At 38.9% G+C, this 26,954-nt stretch overlaps 1 protein-coding gene across 7 annotated transcripts in view; it reads right to left on the bottom strand.

Annotated features, from left to right (window-relative positions):
* DLC1 (DLC1 Rho GTPase activating protein) overlaps positions 1-26,954 on the bottom strand; it is a 412,922-nt gene that overhangs the window by 202,324 nt on the left and 183,644 nt on the right. The window lies entirely within an intron of this gene.

The raw sequence follows: 26,954 nt of genomic DNA, 5'->3' as shown, positions 1-26,954 counted from the left end.
ATTATTAGGAAGAATATGATGCCCCATAAATGAAGCAAAAATTAAATATAGCCTGACACTAACAATATCAGAGAAGAGGAACTGAATAGACATTTTTTTTTTCCAAAGAAGGCATATAAATGGCAAACAAGCACATGAAAGGTGTTCACCATCACTAATCATCAGGGACACGCAAATCAAAGCCACAATGAGACATCAACTCACACATACAGAATATCATCATCAAAAAGACAAGAGATGATTAGTATAGGTGAGCATGTGGAGAAAAGGGAACCCTTGTGCACTGATAGCGGGAATGTAATTTGGTACAACTATTATGAAAAATAGAATGGAGGTTTCTCAAAAAGTTAAAAATATTTTATACTTTCCATATATATGATCCAACAATCCCACATCTGAGTATATATGTCTAAAGAAAAGGAAAGAGGATATCAGAGGTATCTGCACTCCCATTTGCATTGCAATATTATCTACAATGGCCAATATATGGTAAAAGCCTAAGTGCCCACTGATGAATGAATGGATAAAGAAGATGTGGTATGCATGTGTGTGTGTGGTTGTGTGTGTGTGTGTGTGTAATATTATTCAGGCCTGAATAAGAAGGAAATCATACCATCTGTTATAACATGTACCTTGAAGGCATTATGCAAAGTGAAATAAAGACAAATACAACATGGTATTTTTAATATGTGGAATCTTAAAAAAAAAAAAAAAACATGAAACAGAGAGAGTAGAAAAGTGGTTGCCAGGGGCTGGTGGAGTGGGAGAAATAGGGAAAAATTAGTGAAAGGTATAAATGTTCAGCTGTAAGATGAATAAGGTCTAAGGATTTAATGTAAAGCATGGGGATTACAGTTGATAACTGTATTATACAATTGATTTTTTTTAAGAGAGTAGAATTCAAATGTTCTCACCAAAAAAAGACAAATATGTGACAAGATATGTGATGGATATGTTAATTAACAAAAGAGGGAATCCTTTCACAATGGATGTTTTGTGTGCTTAGTCACTCAGTTGTGTCTGACTCTTTGTGAGTCCGTGGACTGTAGCCCATCAGGCTCCTCCGTCCATGGGATTTCCCAGGCAAGAATACTGGAGTGGGTTGCCATTTCTTCCTCCAGGGGATCTCCCAACCCAGGGATTAAGCCTGCATCTCCCATGTCTCCTGCATTGCAGGCAGATTCTTTACCCTCTGAGCCATCAGGGAAGCCCTTCACAATGTATACATCAATCAAATGATGTATCTGATTTGATATATATATAATCATCAATCAAGTGATGATTGATTTGATATGTATATATCAAATCACTACAATGCACACTTTAAATGTCTTAAAATTTTATTTGACAATTATACTTCAATGCAGCTGAAAAGAAAAAAAGAGAGAGCTGTGCACTGTCGTAAAGTCACTAGATCCAGCTAAGCTCATTGTAAATCAGTCATGTAATTGTTTTCCTCTCTGAAGACAGACTCATCTCACCCTTAAAAGGTATTGCAATAAATGAAACTAAAAACACTTTGAATTTGGATCGAATTTTTTATAGTTCAATTTCTTTGTCCTATTTTGGGAGGCAAAGAAAGTTAATTGTTTGGTCAGTATCTGAGCCTTTCAAGTCTCTGTCCAGTCCTCTCAAGGTTCAGATTCCTCCTTTATAAAAGGGGGATAAGTACCTCGACTTCACAGGGCTGCTGAAAGCACCAGATGTAGTGGCTTCTGTAAAGCACATGAGGTCCTTGGGAAAAGACAGCCGCTCTATTTGCTACTATGGGCACTGGTCCAATGAGCGAATTACTGAAATGAGAGGTTTAGAAGTTCAATTCCTAGTAACGATTATCTATCACTATTATTTAGAAACTAGAGTTCAGGATGAGATGTCTTCAACAGACTTTAAGGCAGAATAGTGTAGTTCTACTCCTTGTGGATACCTTAAAACAAACTAAGGAAGTGAGCTTCTGATTGCCATTCACCTCAGCCACTCATGTATAAAATACAGTTAGCATGAGGGCATTAACTTTTATTGGAAAGCCTTTTATAAATCTATTTGGCCCACTGGGATTTCACGCTTTCTACGCCACAACCGCTGACCACACAAGATGTCTACAAGCATGTCTCTCTCCCCTTCTTTAGGGGATAAAGTCTTCAGAGTTGAAGGAAGGAAAATAGGCTCAAATGGGAAATTAATTTTGCTGCACATGTGTATGAGAGAGAGCGAGAGAGGGAGAGAGGGAATTTCACGTGCACCTCTATTTTAGATCAGCCTAAGGAAATAATATCAATCTCCATTTTTAGAAATCTCAAAGATCAAGACTCATATCTTTGTGAGATATTGATTATTGTTGAGAACCTCACCTTTGGAATTTACAGGATTTGGAGATTGATGCAGTTTTTCAAATAAGGGAAAAATCTATGGATAAAAAAAATGGAGGAGGATTTGTTTTGGCAAGCTTGATCTACCATGAAAGCATATTTTGACTTAATCTTGATCTACCTTTAGTTGTTCACTTCTTGTTCTCTGGCTGTGAATGCTGACTCTGCATCCTGGCAAAGATGCAGCCCTGAGGAGAACATCCAGTTGTTAAATGGCAGAGTGGAGGACCACATCCAGACAGCAGGGCATCAGATGGACTGCACAGGCTTCCAGCCCTGTCCTCAGCACCCTTTTATTTACAGCAAGATCATCTGATTTCTTCTTTGTTTCAAGAAAAACTTCTCTAATTCTGTCTTCCCTTGACAAGAAAGTCATCCTACAGCTTTGGCAATGTTTGTTTACTTCTTATGTCTCTATTTTGGGAAAGGTCTAAGAATGGAATTAAATCCATACTATATATTTTAAACCTAGCCCCAGATTTGTCCCCTGACTAGAGATAAGGGCTTTTAAATTAAATTTTGTCTTTTGTTTCAAGCAAATAAATAACAAAACAAAATAGAAACCCTTTCATTACAAGATTGTAAAGGGTGGTAATAGGTAATTGGCTCAGATGGTAAAGAATCTGCCTGCAGTCCAGGAGACCCATGTTTGAACCCTGGTTTGGGAAGATCCCCTGGAGAAGGAAATAGCTGCCCACTCCAGTATTTTTGCCTAAAGAATCCCATGGACAGAGGGGCTTGGTGGGCTACAGTCCATGAGGTCACATCGAGTCAGACATGACTGAGGGACTAACACTTTCACTTTCATGGAGAAAGCTCCTCAGTGTATGAAGAGCTAACACTAAGTTCTCAGTATGCACAAGGTACAGTTTTAAGATTTTATCTGCATAAACTCACTCAATCCTTAGACCAACTCCATGAAGTCTTAAAAAGTATAGTAAGTTTTGTGAGGTCACATTAATAGAATGGAAGCCAGGACACAACTACCCACATGCTGATCTTCGAGATAACTAATTTCAAAACACTAATAATCAAAGTATTTTGAAACAAAGGAGAAGAAAGGTTTGCAGAGGCCTTATGGGCAGATATTGACTTAGACCACAAAATACTTGTGCAGGATGTCTGTATGAAACATTCAGAAATTCTCTAAATAAGCTCTCTCTTCTTATGGCTAAAGTGTTTTAGACAAATTGAATGTCTTACCCCAGTTCCAAGGTGACCAGTGACAGGCCTTCTCCATATTTTATTCTATTTGATTACAAAGTGTGTAACCAAGCATGTATAAGTAAATATTTAATAAAGATATTAATCATGTTGCCCTATCAAACAAAAATATTTTAGCCTCCAAATAGCCAGATCCAATATGTCATGTAGACAGTGCCAGTTACTTTAGAATATCACCCCATGCTCTGCATGATTCTTTAAGCTACCAAAACTCACATCCATTAAATAACTGCAATGGCCGTATCAGCACATGGAGAAAGGAAAGTCAAAGTTTAATGTACCCAACATTTAATAACTTTTCTTTTAAAGTATAATCACATAGTAATAACAGCTGGATATCCTTCAGCTGATTTATATTTGAATTTGAGGGAGAACCATCTCTTTAGAAAATGGTTTATGAATACACTGATTAGATCTATGAAATTTTCTAGGGATGAAAGGCAATAAATTAAAAAAAATGCTGACACCTGGTTTTCAATTAATTAAAGCTATTTGTTGTTTCTTAATTAGCAGCAACTTTATTATTTATTTTTTTTTTTTGTGGAATTCACGATCCAGTTGAAAAAGATACAGGAGAATAGTTCCACTCAGAGGCTGCTGAATGACAATGATTAGCACACTTATTGGAGTGCTACCCAGGCAGAAATGGTATGGTTTTCCTGGGTGTTGAACCCCTGGGGAGAAAGTGCTGGTCAGGAGATTTCTTTTTTGCCTTTGATGTAAGAATACTGGAGTGGGCTGCCATTTCCTTCTCCAGAGGATTTTCCCACTTGGGATCAAACTCAGGTCTCCAGCATGGCAGGCGGATTCTTTACCACTGAGCCACCAGGGAAGCTGGGCTTGGAAAAAAAATTCTGGGCTTGGAAAAAAAAATCACTTCATGCAAGCTGTCTGTATCGTCTGGTACAAAGTAGGTGTTCATCAAATTTTTGTGGGAATAAAAAACCAAGTGTATATTTGTATATATAGCTTAAGTAATATGCATGACTGTTGCTTATGAGAAAGCTCCCATAAAAAGCATATTTTTGAATTCATTAGGGGTTCTTTGTTAATAGCTGCCATATGTTTCATTTGAACTGTATCCTCAGGAAGTGATTTAACATTTCTGGCAATAAAGCAATTAAGTAGGATTTTCCTGCTGGCCATATGGGTTCGCTGTAACTTCATATTTTCTTCTCTCATTTCTCAATGGAACAAAGGGAAGTCTACTAATAACTTCCAAATGAGAGAAAAAAACATATTCATGGTCTTTTGTTATTTTTCTCTGTGATATTCAAATGATAGGCAACAACCTTTTCTGTGGCTATCCTTACCTTCCAGTAGTTCTCCACACGCAAAGATTTTCATTTATGTTGATTTGTTGAGGTGTTTTACAATTGAATTTTTTAAAAGCCATTAAAGAGAAAGCTTTTTAGTAAAAGGGGAGGAAACAACTTGCTTTCTTTTAATGAAGTCTTTTAAAGCTGTGTGTGGGAACCTAGACTGTGTGTGCGTCTGTTTATGTTTCTGGACATGAAACGTGTTGGGGAAATGCTCATTTTGATGTGCCTTGCGGAAATGCTGTAGACATACGTTGATTCATTTGGTCTGTTGCTAGAATGGCTTTCTGCGCTTACAGAAGGACCTCAGCTGGATACCTTTTAGGAATTTATACCAACTACACAGAAGCTGCTAACATAAATAGCAACATAAGTAATGGATGTTGTATCTGAATCCATTTTATAAAATGACAATTAAAACATTCTAATTGATCTTGGTGATTTCTAAGTTCATCTTAATGATTTCAGGTGAAAATGGAGCAGGATTTTTCCCCTTTAATACGTCATTTTTATTAATATGTCAAGTCATATACATTGTTGTTGTTGTTCAGTTGCTAAGGTATGTTCGACTCTTTGCGACCCCGTGCACTGCAGTACGCTAGACTTCCCTGTCCTTCACTATCTCCCGGAGTTTGTCCAAACTCATGTCTATTGTGTCCATGATGCCATCCAACCGTCTCACCCTCTATCACTCCCTTCTCCTCTTGCTCTCAATCTTTCCCAGCATCAGGGTCTTTTCCAATGAGTCGGCTCTTCGCATCAGGTGGCCTGATGCTCCAAAGTATTGGAGCTTCAGCGTCAGCACCATCCCTTCTAATGAATATTCAGGGTTGATTTTCTTTAGGACTGACCATTTGATCTCCTTGCCATCCAAAGGACTCTCAAGAGTCTTCTCCAGCATCTACAGTTCGAAACCATCAATTCTTCAGTGCTCAGTCTTTTTTTATGATCCAACTCTCACATTTGTACCTAACTACAGGAAAAACCATAGGACCTATATATATGGACCTTTGTTGGCAAAGTGATGTCTCTGCTTTTTAATACCCTGTCTAGGTTTGTCATAGTTTACCTTCCAAGGAGAAAGAGTCTTTTAATTTCATGACTGTAGTCACCATCTGCAGTGATTTTGGAGCCCAAGAATATAATCTAATATAAAAATATATAATATATATACATATATAATACAGAAATGTATATATATAAATAAATTATATAAATATAATATAGTATACAGAAATGTATTTATATATCATCTATGTAAGTTATTTTTTTCTTAGTGTTTTGGAATTGGGATGATACCAATTGGGATGATACCATCAAGAAGGCCTTTTGAAAGAATTCCCTGGCGGTCCAGTGGTTAGGACTCCACACTTCTGCAGGGGGAAACAGTTCTTTCTGCTTGGTCCCACAAACCATTAAAAAAGTAAAAGCCCTTTGAAAGTCACCCCCATACAACAAGGGACAGCGATGAGAGGCTGAAAGATTCTACTTGTAGGTTCCATGTAGGGAAAAATGCTATCATTTATTTTGCCCTTTCTGTCTTTAGAGGTAGTGCTTATTTTGTATGTTTTCAAATATTAGAGATGTTGATGCAGAAGTGTCTGGAATACTGTCTTTTTCTATAGGAATTTTTCTCTATTTGCCTTCTTAAAAATGGGAAGAATCAGTGACAGAGTAAATTATTCCTTTCCTTTAAAAACATTCCCTTTTATTCCCACAAAATATTATACAGTAAATTTCAAAGTGCATAATTATGTCCATAAAAATTGCAAGAAAATGTTCCTCAGTGATGGAACTCCCTCAGTCTCAGAGGAGAGCATACAAGAGTCCATTGTGGGCACAATGGACAACAGGAAGAGGTTGGAAAGTCACTTTTTTTTTTGAAGACATGAAAGACAACATTAAAGGAAAGTAGGTACACTGGAAAATGGGTTTGTTTCCATGTCTATTTACAGACTCTTTTGAAATGACTCCTGTCTGTGATATTGTTAACCAGTCAATGATTTCTGTTTGCTTTCATCTGAACAAAGAAGTTCATTGAGAAAGCTGTGTCTGATTGGCAATCTGATATCATCTGTCGTGGTTTACAAAGTCTTTCTCCAGCTTTGACAGTCATTTTCACTGAAAACATGGACTTTATTTTTAGAGCAGTTTTAGGTTTACAACAAAACTGAGAAGAAGCTACAGAGATTTCCCCCTAAGTCCCTTGCCTGGACACTTGCATAGCCTTACTATTATCAATAACTCCCACCAAAATGGTACACTTGTTACAACGGATTGACCTACATCATCACATTATTAGCACTCAAAGTTCATAGTTTATATTCATGTTCACTCTAGGTGTGGTCTATTCTACAAGTTTGGACAAATAAATAAGGACAGGAAAAAAGTGAGTGTTAGCTGCTCAGTTGTGTCTGACTCTTTGTGAAGGCCAAGCTTCTCTGTTGGTGGAATTCTCGAGGCAAGAATATTGGAATGGGTAGCCATTTCCTTCTCCAGGGGATTTTCCCGACCCGGGGATCAAATCTGGGTCTCTCGCATTGCAGGCAGATTCTTTATCGTCTGAGCCATCAGGAAAGCCCCTGTATAAGGACATGTACCTACCATTATAGTATTGTAGAGAACAGTTTCATTGCTCTAAAAATCCCCTGTAAATCCTCTGTACTCTATTCATCCCTCTCTCCTTCCTAACCCCTGGTGACCACTGATGTTTTTATTGTTCCCATAGTTTTGCCTTTGCCAGAATATCATATAGTTGGAATCAATGTAGCCTTTTCAGATTGGCTTTTTTTTCACTTAGCAATGTGCACTTAAAGGTTCCTCTGTGTCTTTTCATAGCTTGACAGCTCATTTCTTCTTAGCACTAGATATGTTCCATTGTGTGAATGTGTTAGTTTTTTACCCATTCAGCTACTGAAGGACCTCTAGGTTGCTTTCAGATTTTGGCAATTATGAATAAAGCTCCTATAAATGTCTGTGTGCAAGTTTTCAATTTCATTGAGTAAATACTAAAGAGTGCAATTGCTGTAAACGTGGGTTTAGTTTTGAAATGTTCATTTTTTGATGAATAGAAATGTGAACAGTTGTATTAAATAAGTTGCAGTGGGTTTACCCTTCTGACTTCTATAGTCTCATCTAATAGTGTGTGAGATTCATGAGCAGAGAACAAAGTTCTTACTTTAATATATGGTTAATAGTTGAAAGATGACTGGTGAGACTTCCCTGGTGGTCCAGTGGTTGAAAATCCGCCTTCCAATGCAGGGGACATAGGTTCACCCCCTAATCAGGGAACTAACTTCTCACATGCCACAGCTAGAGAGGCCTGCACACTGCCAACTGCTGAGCCTGCTCACCCTAGAGCTTGTGTTCCACAATAAGAGAAGCCTGTGTGCTGCAATTAGAGAAAGGCTGTGCACTATACTGGAGACTCAGGGCAGCCGGAAATTCAAAAAACTAAATTAAAAAAAGATGACTAGTGATGATCCTCTTTTCCTGACCCTTTCCAGATATAATCTAACACATACCTCCCTTTCAAGAGCAGCATGGAGATTGCTCACTGGTTTAACAATGTGCATCAGACCCAAGTAGCTCGAGACAGCTCACTCCCGATTGATGGAAGCGTCAGGTGTGGCTGCTGTACGCGTCCTCGGTGGACAAGCCATTTTGTGCTCTGGTGCCTGCTGCAGCCTACAGGATACAGAGTCTGGTGAGCTAGGAGGAGACGTGGGCGAGGTGCATGTGACGTGTGCATACATGAAATGTGTGGGGAAGCAAAGGTGGAGCAACTCTGCCATAGAATGTACAGAGCAGCAGGGGCCGTCCTGCTACAGTGGTGCTCGTTATTCACTGTAGGAAAATCTTCAATAATAATAGAATTGTTGGGTAGCAGGTTTCTTTTTTTTTTTTCCAGTAGTTATTAATATAATTAATTTTAACAGCTCCTTTAACTCTCAAAAACATCCCAGTTTGGATAATAATTTATATGAGAACAAGGATTCCATCAACAGCATCCCATGTCCCTGGTTTTAGGGTAGGTTTGGCCTGTGGAAAGCCCCAGTATGAGATATAAGGCTGTGATATTATTTATAATAAGAAATGTATCTTTGGATCTTCCATCCCTTTCCTAGCACAGGGCTCCTAAAAACACTTGGAATTTTCTAAGTTAGGAGAGTGATAAAAAGTGTCTTCTGTTATGCTAATGAGGTGACTTTTGACCCCTCTTAGAGACCAGGGCTAGCTGCCAGTGCAGCTGGGGACCGAGTTCAGTTGCCAGTGGTCAGCGAATTGCCAGGAGTCACGCCTATGTAAGGAGCCTCCAGGAAAACCCAAATGGCCAGCTTCTGGGTTGATGAACACCTGGAGATCGGAGGAGACTGGTGTACTTGGAGAGGGCGTGTTCCCATACCTACCCCTTTGCAGTTCTTCCATCTGGCTGTCCCTGAGTTATATCCTTTCACAACAAACCACTAGTCTAGTAGCTAAAATGTTTCTCTGAGCTCTGCAAGCCACTATATCAGCTTAGTGCAACCCAAAGAGGGAGTCAGTGGAACCTCCAGTCTACAGCTTGTTGGTCTGAAGCACAGGTGATCACCTGGGCTTACAAGTGGCATCTGATGTGGAAGGAGGGGGCAGTCTGTGTGACTGAAGCCTTAACACGTGGGATCTGATGTGACCTCCAGGTGGATAGTGTCAGAGCTGAGTTAAATGGAAGGATACTCAGCGATGTCTAAAGAACTGCTTGGTGGTGTGGAGGAGACCCTCTCCCACATTGGAAATTGATTCCTAAACCCCTCTAAAGGGGAAGGATTATTTATTCCTGTGGATCCTACAGTTGCCTTGAACTGTCCTTTTACCCAGGGTCATCATTGCTCTTCTCAAGCAGCTAACTCTGCAGACTTTTCTTCTCTGGGTCCTGCTAACTTCTCTTTGGGGCCTTAAGGTGGTCATGGCTCAGCTAGGGGTATGCCCTACTGGTTATTGCACTAACCCTTGTATTTCTCCTCCCTTATGACTTTGTAAATAGTCCCTTTGTAACTGATCCTTCCCTCCATATAATCCTATTTTAAGTGCTTCTTCTATTTCCTACTGGAGCCCGAATTGGTACACTTCTCTTCCTTTCTTTCTTCTACGAATGTGCACAAAAATTCCATTTCTCCACTTGCTCCCCTCTCTCTCTCTGTGGGGCATTATGTAGGGTACAGATGATAATAAAATAAAGCGCCTTAAGAACCACTGATGTATCTTTTAATGTCTATTTCAGTCCCAGAAAACTGCATTTCAAAATAGGTCAATGAATTGTGAGCCTTCTGAGAAATGAAGTTTGTGACACTGACACATTTTCAACTTATGCTAATATTGACAAGGTTAGAATCACTGAGGATAAGGAATATAAGACTTGGGGAGAGCAATGCACTCAGAGAAGGCATGAAAGCCTGTAAACTATAAGATTAAGAATATGAACAGTTAGACACATTTTTGTTTTTAAATTTAGATGGAAGGATTGGAAAGATAGTTAGCCATAGCAAGTTTGAAATCATCAACTTCCAGCTAGAAGTGCTTCAATGCTAATTTTCTATATGAAACTTGTTAAGTGTATTTTGCACATTAACCATAAAAGTGAGACTTTGTAGACATACGAGGGCCAACTGAAACTGACACATAACTTTAGAAGTCAGATAACATTTTGACTTCATCATTAACTAAATGTTCTGCTAAATATGTTTTCAACAAATATTTATCAAAGGCTGAGTAGGAGATAGAAGGTGGTGGGAGAAAGCAATGGTTCAGAGTTTTAGAGAAAAGACAGGGTTGAAATGACCATGTGCACCACTTTTTTGACTACTATCTCTAAGGAACAAGTGCTCGTGTCTTCCCAGGGTGGATACCCAGGCAGGGAGGAAACAGGCAGGGTGGGGATGGCCTGGATTAAAAGCACTAGGCAGAGCCAAATGGGGAGGCAGAGTATAGAAGGGGAGATGTTTGAAGCGGGACCATTAAGAGACCTGTGTTTACAGAGGCAGGTGGAAGCTGAGGAGGACAGCAAGAGGTTGAGAAAGGAAAGGTGGAGAGAGAAGTGGGTCAAGAAGAGTCACATGATTGTAGGGATCAGAAAGGGTAGTGTTTTGGGAAAAGCTGGACAAAATGGTAAACTGCCTCACTGCCATAGGGAATAGGCAACACGTATTAAGAGGTGACTCTTATCCAGCACCTACTCTGTGCCAGGCACTCTTCTAAGCACCTGGCACATATTAATTCATATAATATTAATAAAGCATGTAAGTTCCTCAGTCGTGTCCAACTCTTTGCAACCCTACGGACTGTAACCTGCCAGGCTCCTCTGTCCATGGAATTCTCCAGGCAAGAATATTGGAGTGGGTTGCCGTGGCCTCCTCCAGGGGATCTTCCTGACCCAGGGATCGAACTCTAGTCTCTTACGTCTCCTGAGTTGGCAGGTGGGTTCTTTACCACTAGCACCCCCTGGGAAGCCACAACTGAGTGAGCTCTCTCCAAAGCCAGGTGCTGACAAGGGGCACTTCAGATGGAGCTCGCTATCACAGACCTGGGATTTTTCATCCATCAGCAGGGATGCCAAATGGCTAGTTTATACTTAGAAGGGGTATACCTTTCACCATGGTCAAAGTAATTGGTTTAGTGGATATTTAGTTTATAAAAATGTTTGTGATTATGAGCACATCAACAAAAATGAAAGCATATAGGAAGCCTAGAATAGATACCTGACCCCAGAGAGCAACTGCATGATAACTGAGATCCCATTTCTTCTCCATAGCAAAGAATCCTTGCAGAAATCATGTTATCAAAACCACCCCACTATTGTCTGCTTCCTTCAACCCACTCCTTGGATCCTTCTCCAAGCATTGTTCAATTCTGTGACTTATTGTTTAAGCTGAAAAAAGCTAGTTTGGGTTTTAAATGATCAAACTGGCACTAAGTTAAAAAAAAAATCTATTCTAAACATTAACAAAATGCCACTCTATTATCTTAAACTCTTTTTGATCTCCATTTGGAATATATGGCCTCATGGTGACTTCTGCTCTCCATGAAGTGGGTTAAAAACTTGTCCAATCAATTCTTTTTGAGAACTTAGGATCCTATTGGGGTAACTCCAAACTTTTGTATTGAGTGCCCAACTTCATCCAAGGATCCATTTTCTGTACTTAACCAAAGAACATGTTTGGTAACATGTTTTAAAATTAAAACATGAAAATAATAAATTTCTCATTTTTAAGGATTATAATACAGTAAGATCCCAAAACCACAAAACTGATGTCATCCCAATTACTTAAAATGTAGAATCTAGTACCAGGAAAGAATAACACATTTTTTGAATAGTTAGGCTTATTAACCTATACAGGACATAGAGAAATAGTAAAGGAACTGAAGACAGTGATGTGATCCCAAAGTGAGCTAACTAATCAGTTCAGTGCATTTGGATAACAAACAGAAAGTTCTCTTTTTTCCTCTTTCCGATGAACCACTGTCTTTTTTATAGGAAATTGGCATTATATGAGCCCTGAGTCAGGAGCACACTTCATTCAATTCTCAGGGTTTTCAGAAATTTCTATCTTTATTTTTTTAGGTAAGAAACAAATATACTTTTAAAAGGATTGTTATTTGCAGGCTCTCCTGATAATGATTCACACAAAATCCACATGGCCCAGATGAAACAGTGATTTATTTTTAAGTGTCTTTTGTAGAAATTCAGTAAATGTCTCACATTCTCTGCTAGGCCTACTTTTAATTCCCACAACTGTTTTTCTTACTATTTGGGTCAAAATTCAATTAATAAACAGTACTTTTCCATATATTCTCCATGCTGAGAACCTTGAGTACTAGAAAATTAAAGATTTATTGAGGTAGGTCTGAAAATATTTCTATTCAAATGCCTTATTTACATTAGGGTTTTGAACAACGATTTTTTTAAGAACTATAGTACATTTTATTTTATGATATGCAAAATTAAGAATAAAAATAAATCAAAATTGCTTTTATTAAATGCTTTAATTTGTTAGTCAAAACATTTAAGATAATATCTACTGGCTCTCTTAACTAATACCTATTGCTATTCAATACCCTTGATCATTTTGGTTTTGAGAAACAACCATAAAATAAACAAATAATATAGTTTTAATTGTTATATTTAAATGTTTGGAAGATTTTTGTTCTACTTAGGCAAGGACTGTAGTATTTTTCTCTCTTTTTACCCCCTGTAAAACTTGCTTACTTTGATAGGCACAAACTGTTACAGTGAATTTAGATTATTACCTTGGACTTCATACAGAGCTGACATTCTACCATATAATTAATCCCCAAAGGAATTAAACTGGGTATTTGGAGGACTCAGAGCGAGTTCTATAGCCTCAAGAAAATTAAACACTTTAGATCACAGTTTTCTTAGTTATAAAGTTTTAGCATATCTTTAAAGTTACAAACTTTAAATAATTCTTAATTTGTGCTGAAACGTCACGAGTTTCTCTTGGAAATGTCTGTCAGCAAAGAACTTAGCCAAACTGAAACCATATGAGTTCTAGGAAGTAATATTTCTTTACTGCATAGAAATGGTATTACCCATAGCATTTACTGTGATAGTTTTAATATATGGCCAGAAATCTTTGACCCTCCTTCCTTTAAAAGCTGAAGGCTCATTCCCTTCTCCAATAAAGTCTGGTGAAGGGCAACTTCGGACGTGATGTTACACAAAGCGTCGCAGCTTCCTCCTTGCTCTCTCTTTTGTGTGGCCTGCACTAGGATCAGCTAGTTCCCGTACCATGAGGACACTTAAGTCCGCTGTGTGGTTCACGTGGCAAGGAACCAAAGTCTCCTGCCAACAGCCGTGTGAGTGAGCCATATTCGAAACATCCTCCAGCCCTAGTTATGCCTTTAGAAATCTTGACAGTAAGCGCAGATCAGATGCTAAGCCAGAACCAACCAACTGAGCTGCTCCTAAATTTCTGACCCACAGAAACTGTAGGATCATTCATTGTTATTTTAAGTTGTTAAATTTCAGGGTAACTTGATATGCAGCAATAAGTAACAAATCCATTTACCTGTATATTCAAATAAGGAATTTATGACTATCTTTTGTACACATCTGTGAAACTATAACTGCACTAAAATTCATCTTATTTCCTAGAGAACTAGATTTTTTTTCATGTTCCTTTAAAAGATTGTTTCATAGGGACTTCCCTGGCAGTCCAGCAGTTAAGAATCTGCACTTCCTTTTCAGGGGACATAGGTTCTAACCCTGGTGAGGGGACCAGGATTCCACTGCCATGCAGTATGCCCCCTCCCCAAAGCCATATATTTGGTAATTAATAAACATTTCTAAATAACTCATTAAAAAAGGCTGTTTCATGTTCAAAGACATTAATTTGCTCCTACTATACAAAATCACAAATTTCCCCTGCTACAATTAAGTAGCATGTTCTTTTGTGGCAGACCTGATGTAAATAGGCAGAACAATTGGCCTCTATTCTTTATAATTTTTCTCTTATCATTCTTTGCAGCTAAGCATTCTGCTTGGGTTGATGACCATCAGTTATTAGCGTATTTATTGAGTTCCTCTGGACATTTTAAGCAAAAATAAGAACTATGCACAACATAATAAAAACTTAGTTCTACTGTTAGGGAACTTAGATTTTTCAACAGGGAATGATGTGAGCATACACAGTTGGGTATATGGTGTTCACACCATATTGACACATACACAGACATAAGGTAATGCAGTAAAGTGAATGCCTTATTGTTGTTATATAACAATTATATATTGTTTTATAATAATACATAAAATATAACATATATATATGTGTATAGAAATATATTAAGTATCTTAATTTAGCCTTACAGTAATCCTATGTGGCATCCAACAGGCATTTCACTTGGTGGTGGTATTATTTCTTTTGAAAATAGATTTTCTCTGATTATTTTTTCTGATTATATCTTAGAGACTTAAAAAATATGGAAAGATACTCTAGTACAATGTAAGTGTAAATCAACCCAGCAAGCTGGCTTATGAATCATGTGAAATAGAACTGTATCTCAAAGCATCCGATTCTGTGGCTTCATTAGAGCCTGTCAGCATCTGCTGCTGAGCACAGTAGGGACAGTCTGCTACTTGAAAACACTGCCTACAGGGTCTAACAAATCAGACTGAAATCTTTGAGTTTTACATCAGAGAGAGATCTGGCCATGTTTTTAAAAATTTGCATTGTTTTTGCTGCTGTTCTCTCTCAAGTGAGTTCATAAGGAAACTCTCTAAAATACCACTGAAAGCTCAGAGAAGATTTTTAGTAGCTCATATTATTGACAAACATGACACAGACATGTCTCTAGGGCCGTTCCTCAAACATGACTTTAAGGTAAGCTCCAACTTTATCAATAGGATATGACATCATTCTTTGTCTTCTTTTCTATGTTAATCTGAATAAGATCTTAGCTTCCAAACCAAATTCAAACCATGTACTTTTACTAATGAGGTAGAAAATGGAAATTTTTTGTTTCTTTTACAAATCATAATCTTACCGCACAACAAGCATTTGTAGAGTCTTTACTAAACAAAAGAATTTGGAACTTAAACCAACCAAAATACAATTATAGTTGTGTTTTCCTTGATAAACATCGAAAGTGTTATGTTTGTGTGTAAAATATACATACATGTACACATTTTAAGGCCATTATTAGAGTATCAAATAGTCTTTTGACTATACTTTGGTGATGCTACGAAATGATTATTTACCATAAGATAATGCAAGTGACTGACTTGTTTAAACACTAAGTGCTAAAAACATTTCTGCTTTTCTTGAAATTACATGGGCATGTAAATGACTTCACAAACAGACACACCTGGGAGTGAGAAGCACAACGAAGAATTTTTTTAAAAGAATTTTGTAACTAATGGCAATTATTTTACAAAACAACTGAAAAAATAAATGAGAAAACAGAAATCTCAGAAGTTGATCAGTCTTTGCCTGTATAGCCTGTTTAGAGCCCTGAGGCTTGGAAAGGAGGTAAAAGTGAGGCTGATGAGCTTTTGGCTTTTAGACCTGAGCCAGTCCCTTGAGGACACTGTTGGATTAGCTCGAGTGTGGGGAGGGAGGGATAATATGATTCACAGAAAAAGGTTTTTTCTTGCTTCCAACAGTCCTACTAAATTGCACAATCCTTCAACAACACTCCTCAAACATTTAGACATGTTCTGGGACAATAATTTTATGCATACACAAAGATAATCTCAGAAGGCCATAAATGTTGTCCTGCTACATGACAGGTTGACAAGTGGGTGGTTTCTAAGGACCAGTCATAAGGTGGAGACATAAATGAGGCAGGCTGAGTGAACCATTCTCAGTACATAATTGGCCTTTCATGTGAAGACAAACAGCTGCTAGAACTTTCTGGAAAATTCTATAGAGGTTTAAGAATTCTTAGAAGAACAACTTTGGCACTATAACAGATGAAAGTTAGCACTGAATAATCTCTGGGAAAAGACTGCCTTCTTGCATCACATTTTAAAACATGAGGTGGTTTATATTTATTCCAAATTCAACTAAGAAAATGGCTCTATTGACCATTCACTCAATATGTAATAAAACTTAGTATTACAAGGCAATGAGGAGGATACTAAAAATTATGAAGTATAATTCCACGTGTCAGTAAACTTGAGATTTAAGAGAGAGAAAAAGACATCCACATGCAAATTTCAATAACAATTCAAGAAAACAAGAGGTGATGTTTGACAGTAAGAAGATCTAGATCTTTATTTAAGGAAGTCTTACACTTAGAGTATTATGTGAGTAACAGTTGCGTGAATGCCTGCTAAGTCGCTTCAGTCATGTCCAGCTCTTTGTGAACCTATGGACTGTAGCTCACCAGGCTTTTCTGTCCATGAGATTCTCCAGGCAAGAATACTGGAGCCCTCCTCCAGGGGATCTTCCTGACCCAGGGATCAAACCTGCAATTCTTATGACTCTTGGATTGGCAGGCCAGTTCTTTACCACTAGCGCCACCTGGGAAGCCCGAGTATCAGTTGACCTCTACTTATTTTTTGGAATGTGGTATAGCAGAATGCCCGAAGGCTCACATAAAAGTACACACAAGTGTGTATATATCTTGTCATTCAGAACTCAAAAGCCACCCGCTGCTTTCCCATGTCAACTTACTAGGTTGGACAAGCAATGTCATGGGCTCCAATAAGTTGGAGCTCCAATATCTTTCCTCCACTAAGTCCATCAAAAGAACCTGCCAAATCAGATATATCTGGGTAATAAAATAGGTAGAACTAGGATTTCTAGGCATTCCCATCTCAGATTAGCAAGGTTAGTATTTCCCAGACTCAAGTGTACATCAGAATCATCTTCTGGACCCTGCTCCTAGAGTCTTCTCATTCAGTCAGTAGGTCTAAGGTGAGGCTCAAGAATTTATATTTTCTTTAAGTGATACCACTGTTGCTGCTCCAGCGGTTGTACTTGGAGAACTGCTGAGCTAGGAGACCACATTGGTTTGATTCTAGTTATGAAAACAGAATCTGTGGCTGGAGTCTGTTGATGGAAAGGCTGGCATGAGATGATGCTACAGAATTAGTTGATAACTAGATTATATAGAATTCATGTTAAGCCCTGATAATCTCTTTGTGGGTTTTAAGTAGATGAGTCATGTGATCTGATATGCAGTTTTCAAAGACCATGATGGCTGCCTTGAGGAGAATGTATTGGGAAGAAGAGGATTAGATCTGAGTACTGCCAGGTAAGAGGTGATAGTTCAGAGCTGGTGATGAAGATGGGGAAAGTGATCAATTATCACTTACATTTTGGAGGGAGAATCATTAGCAGACACATGGCAGTGGATTGTTTGTGGGAACATGGGAGGGGCAGATTCCCAAGAAGACGATCAGCCTTCCATCCCAGGGAACTGAGAAGATGGAGTAGTGGAGGGAGGGAAAACTGCAAGGGGCGTGGGTAGACTGGGTGGTAGCAGGAGTCAATTTCAGTTGTGGACAAGCTCAGTCAGACTCTTTTAAATCACTGGTTACAGGAGTGTGAAGATCAGAAGAGAGGTCTGGGATAAGATATGAGTTCTGTGGGACCTAAAACTTACGAAGATGGGGCTTCAGAGTTTGGGGGTGCCACATGGGAAGAGAGTGGGCCTGGATACTGGTATGTAAGGACCAAGTTGAGAAGGAGTCAGCAGAGCGAACTGACAAGGACTGGAAGAGAAGAAAGAGAAAAACCTGCAGTGTGTGATGTCGTGGAGGCTTAAAGAAGCAACATTTTTGAAATGAGAGGGGCAATCTGGAGATGGAGGTGATGCTGGGGTCAAGAAAGACGAGAATGAAAATACGGTCACTTGATCCAGCAACAAGGAAGTCAAGGAAGGCTGAAAAACCAGCAGAGGCAGATGTGGACACCTGGTAGGGAAGCTGGATTGAGTGAGTTGAAGAGTGAGAGGGAGAAGAAGAAACAAAGACATTTGCTCACTGAATCACTGATTCAGACATGGATTCATCCAATTCAGTTTTAAACAAATATTATGTGAGCTCAGCCCTGGGGGAAAGAGGAAGGATCAGCCACTTTGGAGTGGCTCATTACAGTCTACAAGGGGAGACAAAACGGCAAACACCTTCTCTTGTGCCCGTCTTCCTGGACTTTCTCAAAGAAGTATTGCTTTCTGGAGGCATAAGTATCTTCTGATCTCACAGACCTTCCCAATGCTTTCACACCAAGGTGTACATAAAAAAATGATAATATTGGTACAGATCACTGAGTTAACTAGAAAGGCTGCTGAAGCCTGGAGTTATGTCCTAAACAAACACACCCCTCCAACCTTTGAGATAAACAGAATCATCCCCAGACTGACTCACCTCAACCCAGGTATGGTCTGTTCTATTCACATCTAACTATGGTTCAGGAGCCCTGGTGGAAAGTAAATACTCTCTGAAATAAAGAATTTTCTACTGAGTTTTGGGGTGGCCTGGCTTTTGGATATTTTTTGACCCTCCACGGTTCTATGAGAGTTTGAAATGTTATCATTACTAATGTAGCATTTACCTGATATGTATTTTTATTTAAAAATCTTTTTTATGTATTTTTATTAAATTTATGTCATGTCTTATTTCTCCAAGGGAACTCTATGATCCCCCAGTACAGGAGATTTGAATACATTTTCTTTCTTTTCATCTTCCCTACGCCAGTATAGTATCTTGCACACAGTTGGTCAGTCAGTTCAGTTGCTCAGTCGTGTCCGACTCTTTGCGACCCCATGAATCGCAGCACACCAGGCCTCCCTGTCCATCACCAACTCCCGGAGTTTACTCAAACTCATGTCCATCGAATCGGTGATGCCATCCAGCCATCTCATCCTCTGTCGTCCCCTTCTCCTCTTGCCCCCAGTCCCTCCCAGCATCGAGGTCTTTTCCAATGAGTTGGTAATGCTTATTGACTGATACACACAGGTATGTGAAATCCATGTGTTCAGGCTTTGTTTGAAGTAGAAGAGAATGCATTGCTTTCTTATCCAATTATTAAAATCAACACTGATTTTTGTCTTTGGTTGACAGACTTGTCTGATACTAAAACAACCTGGCAAAAATCTGTCTAAGGTGAAACACTAGCAGATTGTGGGCACACATTTTTAAAAAAACTGATTATTAGATATTTAACTATTATACCTATGAACTTCTGACTGGACACAAAATCTACCTTACTAAAATACAGGTGGAGGGTATCTGTACCTCTTTCTCTGCACCACCTTTTCTGAGTAGAATATTGCATAGTCTGTGAGCGCCAAGCAAACACTAGTTGTTGTTGTTCAGTTGCTAAGTCATGTCTGACTCTTTGCAACCTACACTAGTTATAGGTACAGTAAGTCCCATACATACAAACCTTCAAGTTGTGAACTTTCAAAGATGTGAATGATGAAGAGCTAATGGAACTGGAGGCCCCAGAGAAAGGACAAAGAGAGACAAGAGGGAGAAAAGTAACTGAAGAACTGAAGATATTCATGATGCAGGCAATGACAAGGGGATTTTCTTTCTTTGAGGAGGCGCTGGTAGTTCTTGAGACACGAGATCTGAACATACGACAGCACAGGAAGGTTAGAGCAGCCATTCATAATGCAATCCAGGGCTGCCGTAACATCACTGGATTGTTTTTCAAGAGGGTAGATAGAATTGAATCCAGCCAGAAACTAGAACCTGTGCCGTCAACATCAGTCAGTCAGTTCAGTCGTTCAGTCATGTCTGACTCTTTGCAACCCCATGGACTGCAGCACACCAGATTTCCCTGTCCATCACCAACTCCCGGAGCTTGCTCAAACCCATGTCCATCAAATTGGTGATGCCATCCAACCATCTCATCCTCTGGCGTCCCCTTCTCCTCCCACCTTCAACCATTCCCAGCATCAGGGTCTTTTCCAATGAGTCAGTTCTTCGCATCAGGTGGCCAAAGTATTGGAGTTTCAGCTTCAGCATCAGTCCTTTCAATGAATATTCAGGACTTATTTCCTTTAGGACCGACTGGTTGGATCTCCTTGCAGTCCAAGGGACTCTTAAGAGTCTTATCCAACACTGCAGTTCAAAAGCATCAGCTCTTCATGTCAGGTGCAAGTGAAATTGCAGCTTGCCCTCCATCTCCTATTGTGATGATTCTTCAGCTCTACCACCTCCCACCCGCTCTCCCTCCTTCAGTCAAAAAACTCTTCTTGCCTGTTCTCTTGATACCAGCCCCTGTATGCCAGCTGTTGCACTCTACTAGAACAGTAGATGCCAACATATTCAAAGCAGTAACCAGTTACCTTTCTCCAAGCCTTCTTGGCTAGTAGGGACGCTTCTATTGTGTGGCAATGATGCTTCTCATCACATTCCCAGGATCCTACATCCTGGGTGTTGAGGACCCTACACACCTGGAAAGAGGTTATGGGGTGACCATCTATCCAGAGGCTATGATCATATACATCTGTCTTTCTCCACCTCTTGTCCTTTAAATTTTATTTTTGTCTGCTTAACTCTTCCCCAGACTCTCTGTGCAATAACTGGTTAAAAATAGTTATTCTAAAATACTTTCCTTACAGAGTGTCCTGATCCTACAAACAGCTTAGCCTTACAGGTAGGGTTTCCTCTCTCTGAAAAATGCTTGTGCACTTGAAATTAGGTTAAAATGAACAAAAAGAATAGATATGAAAAAGAAAAAAAAAAAAGATAAAGCAAAGAATATGCCCCCAAAAGTTTAAAATAAGACTCAAAGATATAAGAGCCAGTAGAAAAGCTCACTCACTCATCCAAGACTCTTCTAAGCCAAGTTCCTCAGGTTATAGGGGTTTGGGTGGCTTCCTGATTTCTGCTACACTAGCTCCCTAGTAACCAATTCTCATGTTATGAGAATTTGTTCTTTGTATACCTAGGCTAAGGCTTCACAGCCGTTCAGTTCAGTTCAGTCGCTCAGTTGTGTCCGACTCTTTGCGACCCCAGGGCCTGCAGCATGCCAGGCTTCACTGTCCAAAACCAACTCCATTAGCCATCTCCTAAGATGGATAGGAGAAGACAGTCTTCTATTAGCTGGCAATCTCAGTTGGTAGGGTTGTTTTTGCTCACAGATCTAGCCTATGAAACAATGGCCTGGGTGTACAAGGAACATGCTGGGAAGCTATATGGATTGATGGCTTGTAAATAAGCCTGAACTTTTACTTTCATTTTTGACTTTTATTATTTTGCAAGTACAGGCAGACCTCACTTTATTATGTTTGTACTTTGCAGATACTGTGTTCTTTACAAATGGAAGGTTTGTGGTGACTCTGCATTGAGCAAGTCTGTCAGCACCATTTTCCCAACAGCACTGATCACTTCATGTCTCTGTGTCACATTTTGGTCACTCTCAAGGTATTTCAACTTTTTCATTATTATTATGTTTGTTAGGGTCATCTGTGATCAGTGATCTTTGATGTTACCTTTCTAATTATTTTTCATTTTTTTAAGTAACAAACTATTTTAAATTAAGGTACATATTGATTTTTTAGATGGAATGCTAATGTGCATTTAACAGACTATAGCATAGTGTAACTTTTATATACACAGGAAAACCAAAAAACCTGTGTGACTCATTTTATTGCAATATGTGCTTTACTGCAGTGGTCTGGAATCGAGCTCACAATATCTCCAAGGTCTGCCCGTACCAGACAGGCCACCTTGGTTATTTGATTATAGTTTTCCTTTCGTCAATGTGTTCCCTCGTCCCACGTGACAGGGAGGTGAGGGGTGAGGGGAGCTTACCGAAAACTCCATAAGGTACCCTACACCTAGGTTCTGGCAAGTACCTGCAATGCATGCTTTAGCCTTGTTTTGTTTAGTCACAAAGTTGTGTCCGACTCTTTGCAACCCCATGATCTATAGCCCACCAGGCTCCTCTGTCCATGGAATTCTCCAGACAAGAATACTGGAGTGGGTAGCCATTTCCTCCTCTAGGGACAGAACCTCCTTCCTGACCCAGGGACAGAACCCACTCCATTGGCAGGCAGATTCTTTACCACTGAGCCACCTGGGAAGCCCCAAGCTTTAGTCTTTGCATAAATTATTCACAAACAACAGAAGATACCCCAAGTGACAATTACTTCTGTTGTTGACTCTAATTCTGAAGCATAATTTTTAATGAAAATAATTTTTACTGTGATACAAAAATAAGTTCCTCTCAACAATCAAACTGAGGTCTTGTGAGTTTTGGTGACCTTGTTAAAGCACACTATTTCTGTACATACAAAATAATGGTGGATAGGAGAAAATGTTGTTTTCTCTCAGGTGGCAACTCCAGTTAGTAGAAAGGTTCTTTTTTGCTCACAGATCTAGGTTATGAAACCACGGCCTAGGTGCACAAAGAACAAATTCTAAGCCTAATGTATTTTAATAAGTCTGACTCTGTGAAAGCTAATATTCCAAAGAAAGTTGAGAATAAAGACTATCCAGTTTGAGGAATTCTGAGGATAAGGTATTGCTTTGCTAAAATAGCTATTGTGGTGGAGGATTAAGAAGGGGAAAGAAATTAATATGCCTGGTTTTGTCATTCAACTACAGTCACTCTAGAATGTCTTCAAATTTAAAATGTTTATGTTCTAACTCAGAAATGATGCAGATAGAAACATTATAAAGAAATAAATCTCCAAATGCTAAACCAAAGAATATACCACTTTTTGTTTAAAAATACAATCTATTTTTTGAAATTTCTAGGATTTTCAAAACCTAAATATTTTTACATACCAAAAAGAGTAAAATATTGATATTGGCATGAAGTCAGGCCTTGCTCCTTGTTTTTAAGTAGCTTTAATATTATCCTTCCCTTGCCTTATTACTTTCTGCTAGTCTGTTCCTTGACATAACGCATTGAGAATGCGAGCACAAGACAATGTGTATAACCACTGAGTATGAAGACTCAAACCATGTTTGGTTGAGTGCAGCTTCCATAAAATACAACAAAAATTTTCTAAAGTTAAAAATTAGCTTCAGCATTTTTAATGACCTTTAAATCACACATAATAAAATTTTGATTGGCCAGACTATTTTGGAAATGGAACATAAATTGCTTTTTTTCTTACTGTAGCTTTAAATTTAAAAAGGGAAAAGATTATTTCAACCATTGTTGAAAATCTTTGGAAAGTGGATCAGCATATTTTCTTGCCTTGGCAAATAAAGCATAATGAAAACAATGCATCTTTCTTTAAAGACTTAGGTTCTTGCAATGCCTTTAGCTCCTAATCATCTGAGCTGCACACCCATCCTCTAGTTTCAAGAAGTACCTGAGGGTCAGAGAGTGAGCAGAGCATATACAGCATACCCTGGAAGTTGCTTGAAATAGTAAATACAGTATATGTGTGTGTATGTATGTATGTATGTATATATATGTATACATATATGGCTTTGCCAGTGGCCCAGTGGTAAAGAATCTGTCTGCAATGCAGAAGACCCGGGTTCAATTCTTGGGTTGGGAAGATCCCCTGGAGAAGGGAAATAGCAACCCACTCTAGTATTTTTGCCTGGAGAATTCCATGGACAGAGAAGTCTGGTGGACTACAGTCCATGGGATTGCAGAGTTGGACATGACTGAGTGACTAACACTTTTGCTTTCATGTATATACATATACATATAATATACACTGTAGGTGATCTTCTTGGATTTGCCTTTTGTCTGAGAAGTAAGTTAAAGGTAACTTGATTAACCCATCAATTAACCCAGAAAATTAAGACAGTTTATGTACAACAATACATTTAAGTGTAATGTTTTCTGAATCATACTGAGTATCTACTAAAATGGATGTATAAGGGTGATTCTGTGATTCTTGAATATCCTGTCCAGAAGTTTACAAATATGGGATCTCTATTTATCCTCCCTGAAGATAGAGAAATGGATTAAATCACCTCTCTGGAATTGCTCTAACACTGTGAGTCTAGAAAGTTAAGTAAAATTTAAGTGAAAACAGTTATTTAAGTAAAATTTAAGTAAAATAACTATAATTTTTTAAAAAAGATGATACTATTTTCATACAGGGCTTATTACTTTTTCATATAATTTAAAAAATTATTTTTAGTTGTTTTATTACTAAAATGCATGTAAAATTCTTGCAAAATATCATTTCCCTACCAACATCAAATGAGTTTTTCTTTAAGATGCAGAATAAAAATTTTCTAAGACTCAAACTGCTCAAGGGAGAATTTAAAAATGGCTCTCCAATTTGCTACTAGAGTGTCCTCCATGTCTTCTCATTGAAAATAGGACTTAAAAAAAAAAAGGACTTTATTTAGAATATATAAAACAAAATGTCCAGCAACCCAAACTCAACATGAGTTCCTAAAAGGTTCAGAATGCCTCCTCCTCCTTCATTGCCTAACATCCATTTGTCAGATATCTATAAGCATGTTCCTTTTCGTAAGGTCTACATCAGAGTAGGACTCTCACCATAAGATCTTAGCAAATCCAGAGTTAGTCAGACACAAAGCATTTTTCGAGCATCTTCCCTATGTTCCAGGCACTGCTCTAGTACTGGAAACTGTGACAAACCGAACCAGAAAAGCCCTTCCTCTCAGGAAGCTAACTTTGCAGGAAGGGAGATTGACTAAAAACATCAAAACAAAAAAGTTAATGTCGTATTCAGGTAAACATGAGGAAGAGGATAAAATGAGATGAGGCCATGTGGTTCTGAGTGACCTGGGCTAGAAGAGGGGATGGGAGGTGGCTGAAGTCAGGGAAGCCCACTCTCTGGAGGTGGAATTAGAATGGCAAGCTGAGCAATGAGGAGACACAGGGAAGCAGCAGGAGCTGTTGGTGCAAAGTGCTTGAGACGGAAAGGAGCCTGGTTTGCTCTTAGTTCAGAGCCTAGGCTAGAGTTGGTGCCGCAGACTGAAAGACAGGGGGGGCAGATGAAGAAGAGGTCAGGGAGCAGGGCACGGGCCAGACTTGTGAGCTCTTGTAGGAATGCTATGCTGGCTGTAGGGGAAAGTGGGCTGGGCGGGTTTAAGCAGGAAGAGTAGCTTGATCTAATTCATGTTTAGAAAGAATACCTTGTGCCCTGGATCCACTGAGGGGAGGAGGGAAGGCGGGGGACCAGCTGGGATTCTGGGAAACATTGGAAACTTGAATTAGGACCTGGGAGACAAAGATCAGTTGTCTCTGGCCAAGGATAAGAAAAGGGGAAGATACCAGAATATTTTTGTTGGGGAAGTGGGCAGGAACTTCCTGAGACACGGATTGGATGGGTCATTTGAAGGACACAGAAGAATCATAGATTGCTTCTGGGTATTTGGGTTGGATACTGACAGGAAACCTGGGTGTGTGGAGAAGAAACCAATTGTCCTACTTTTGGCATGTTGAGCATGCGATGTTTGTTAGATACCCAAGTGGAGATAGGTCATAATCACAGCTATGCATTATCATTGCTGGCTATGCTCCACACACTGTTCTAAGCCCTTTCAGGCACAATAGGTAATTCAGTTTTCTCAGTGATAAATGCAAGTAGAGGCTACTATTACAACTGCTAAGGTTTTTTTTTTTCCATTTATTTTTATTAGTTGGAGGCTAATTACTTTACAATATTGAAGTGGGTTTTATCATACATTGACATGAATCAGCCATAGAGTTACATGTATTCCCCATCCCGATCCCCCCTCCCACCTCCCTCTCCACCCAATTCCTCTGGGTCTTCCCAACTGCTAAGGTTGTAATAAGTGTCATAGTCTGAATAGTCCACAAAAAACCTGGCTTGAGACTTGAGCTGGTTATTACTGTGCTGAACTGAAGGAAGAGAGAAAAGGCTTATTAGAGAGAGCTATATATCACATTTACATTTTAGAGTCATCAGCCTACAAGGCATCTTTAAAACCAGGGGGCAGGCTGAGATCTCCCAAAGAAAAGGGGTAGATGGAAATGAAAAGATGACTGGAGATAGTGTCTTGGGGCTTTCAACAGTTGGGAAGGAAGAGCAAAGGAATGTGAGACATAGAAACTAGTGTGATTGGAGAAAATCAGGCAAATGGAAATAGAATCTGTCTAAAGTTCATTGGTGTTCAAATATAAAACTTTAAAAAAATATATCGTATTTAGAGAGGACACATGAGTCCAACATTTTTATCTATGGAACTTTAATATTTTTAGAGAAAACCATGTAAGCACATAAGAAATTCTTTTTCAGATAACTTCACTTACACTATCAAGTCATGAGACTTTTTGAGATATGGTAGAAGACAATTAATGGAGAGTTATCAGAACTCTGACTGAATTTCTCAGAGCATATCTGAAAGTAATATCCTAAATTTCCCTCATGTTAAAGTCATTCCATGGTCAAGTTGATGAAAATCCTTATTTTTCATAAGAATAGGCCTTCAAGAAGTATAATATATATTACATATTCTGCCTTAGAGATAACACTAATAATAAACCAAACATTCAAGCCAAATCTAGATCTATTGTTCCATAAAACCACAGCACCAGTTCACTTATCCACAGTACATAAAGACTGCCATGGTGCATGACAAAGTGAAGAAGCAAAATTAATCAATCAT

Source organism: Cervus elaphus, chromosome 32 (genome assembly GCF_910594005.1).
Source record: "Cervus elaphus chromosome 32, mCerEla1.1, whole genome shotgun sequence".
NCBI lineage: Eukaryota > Metazoa > Chordata > Mammalia > Artiodactyla > Cervidae > Cervus > Cervus elaphus.
The sequence above is the reverse complement of the archived record's forward strand: the minus strand, read 5'-3'. Positions and strand labels throughout refer to the sequence as shown.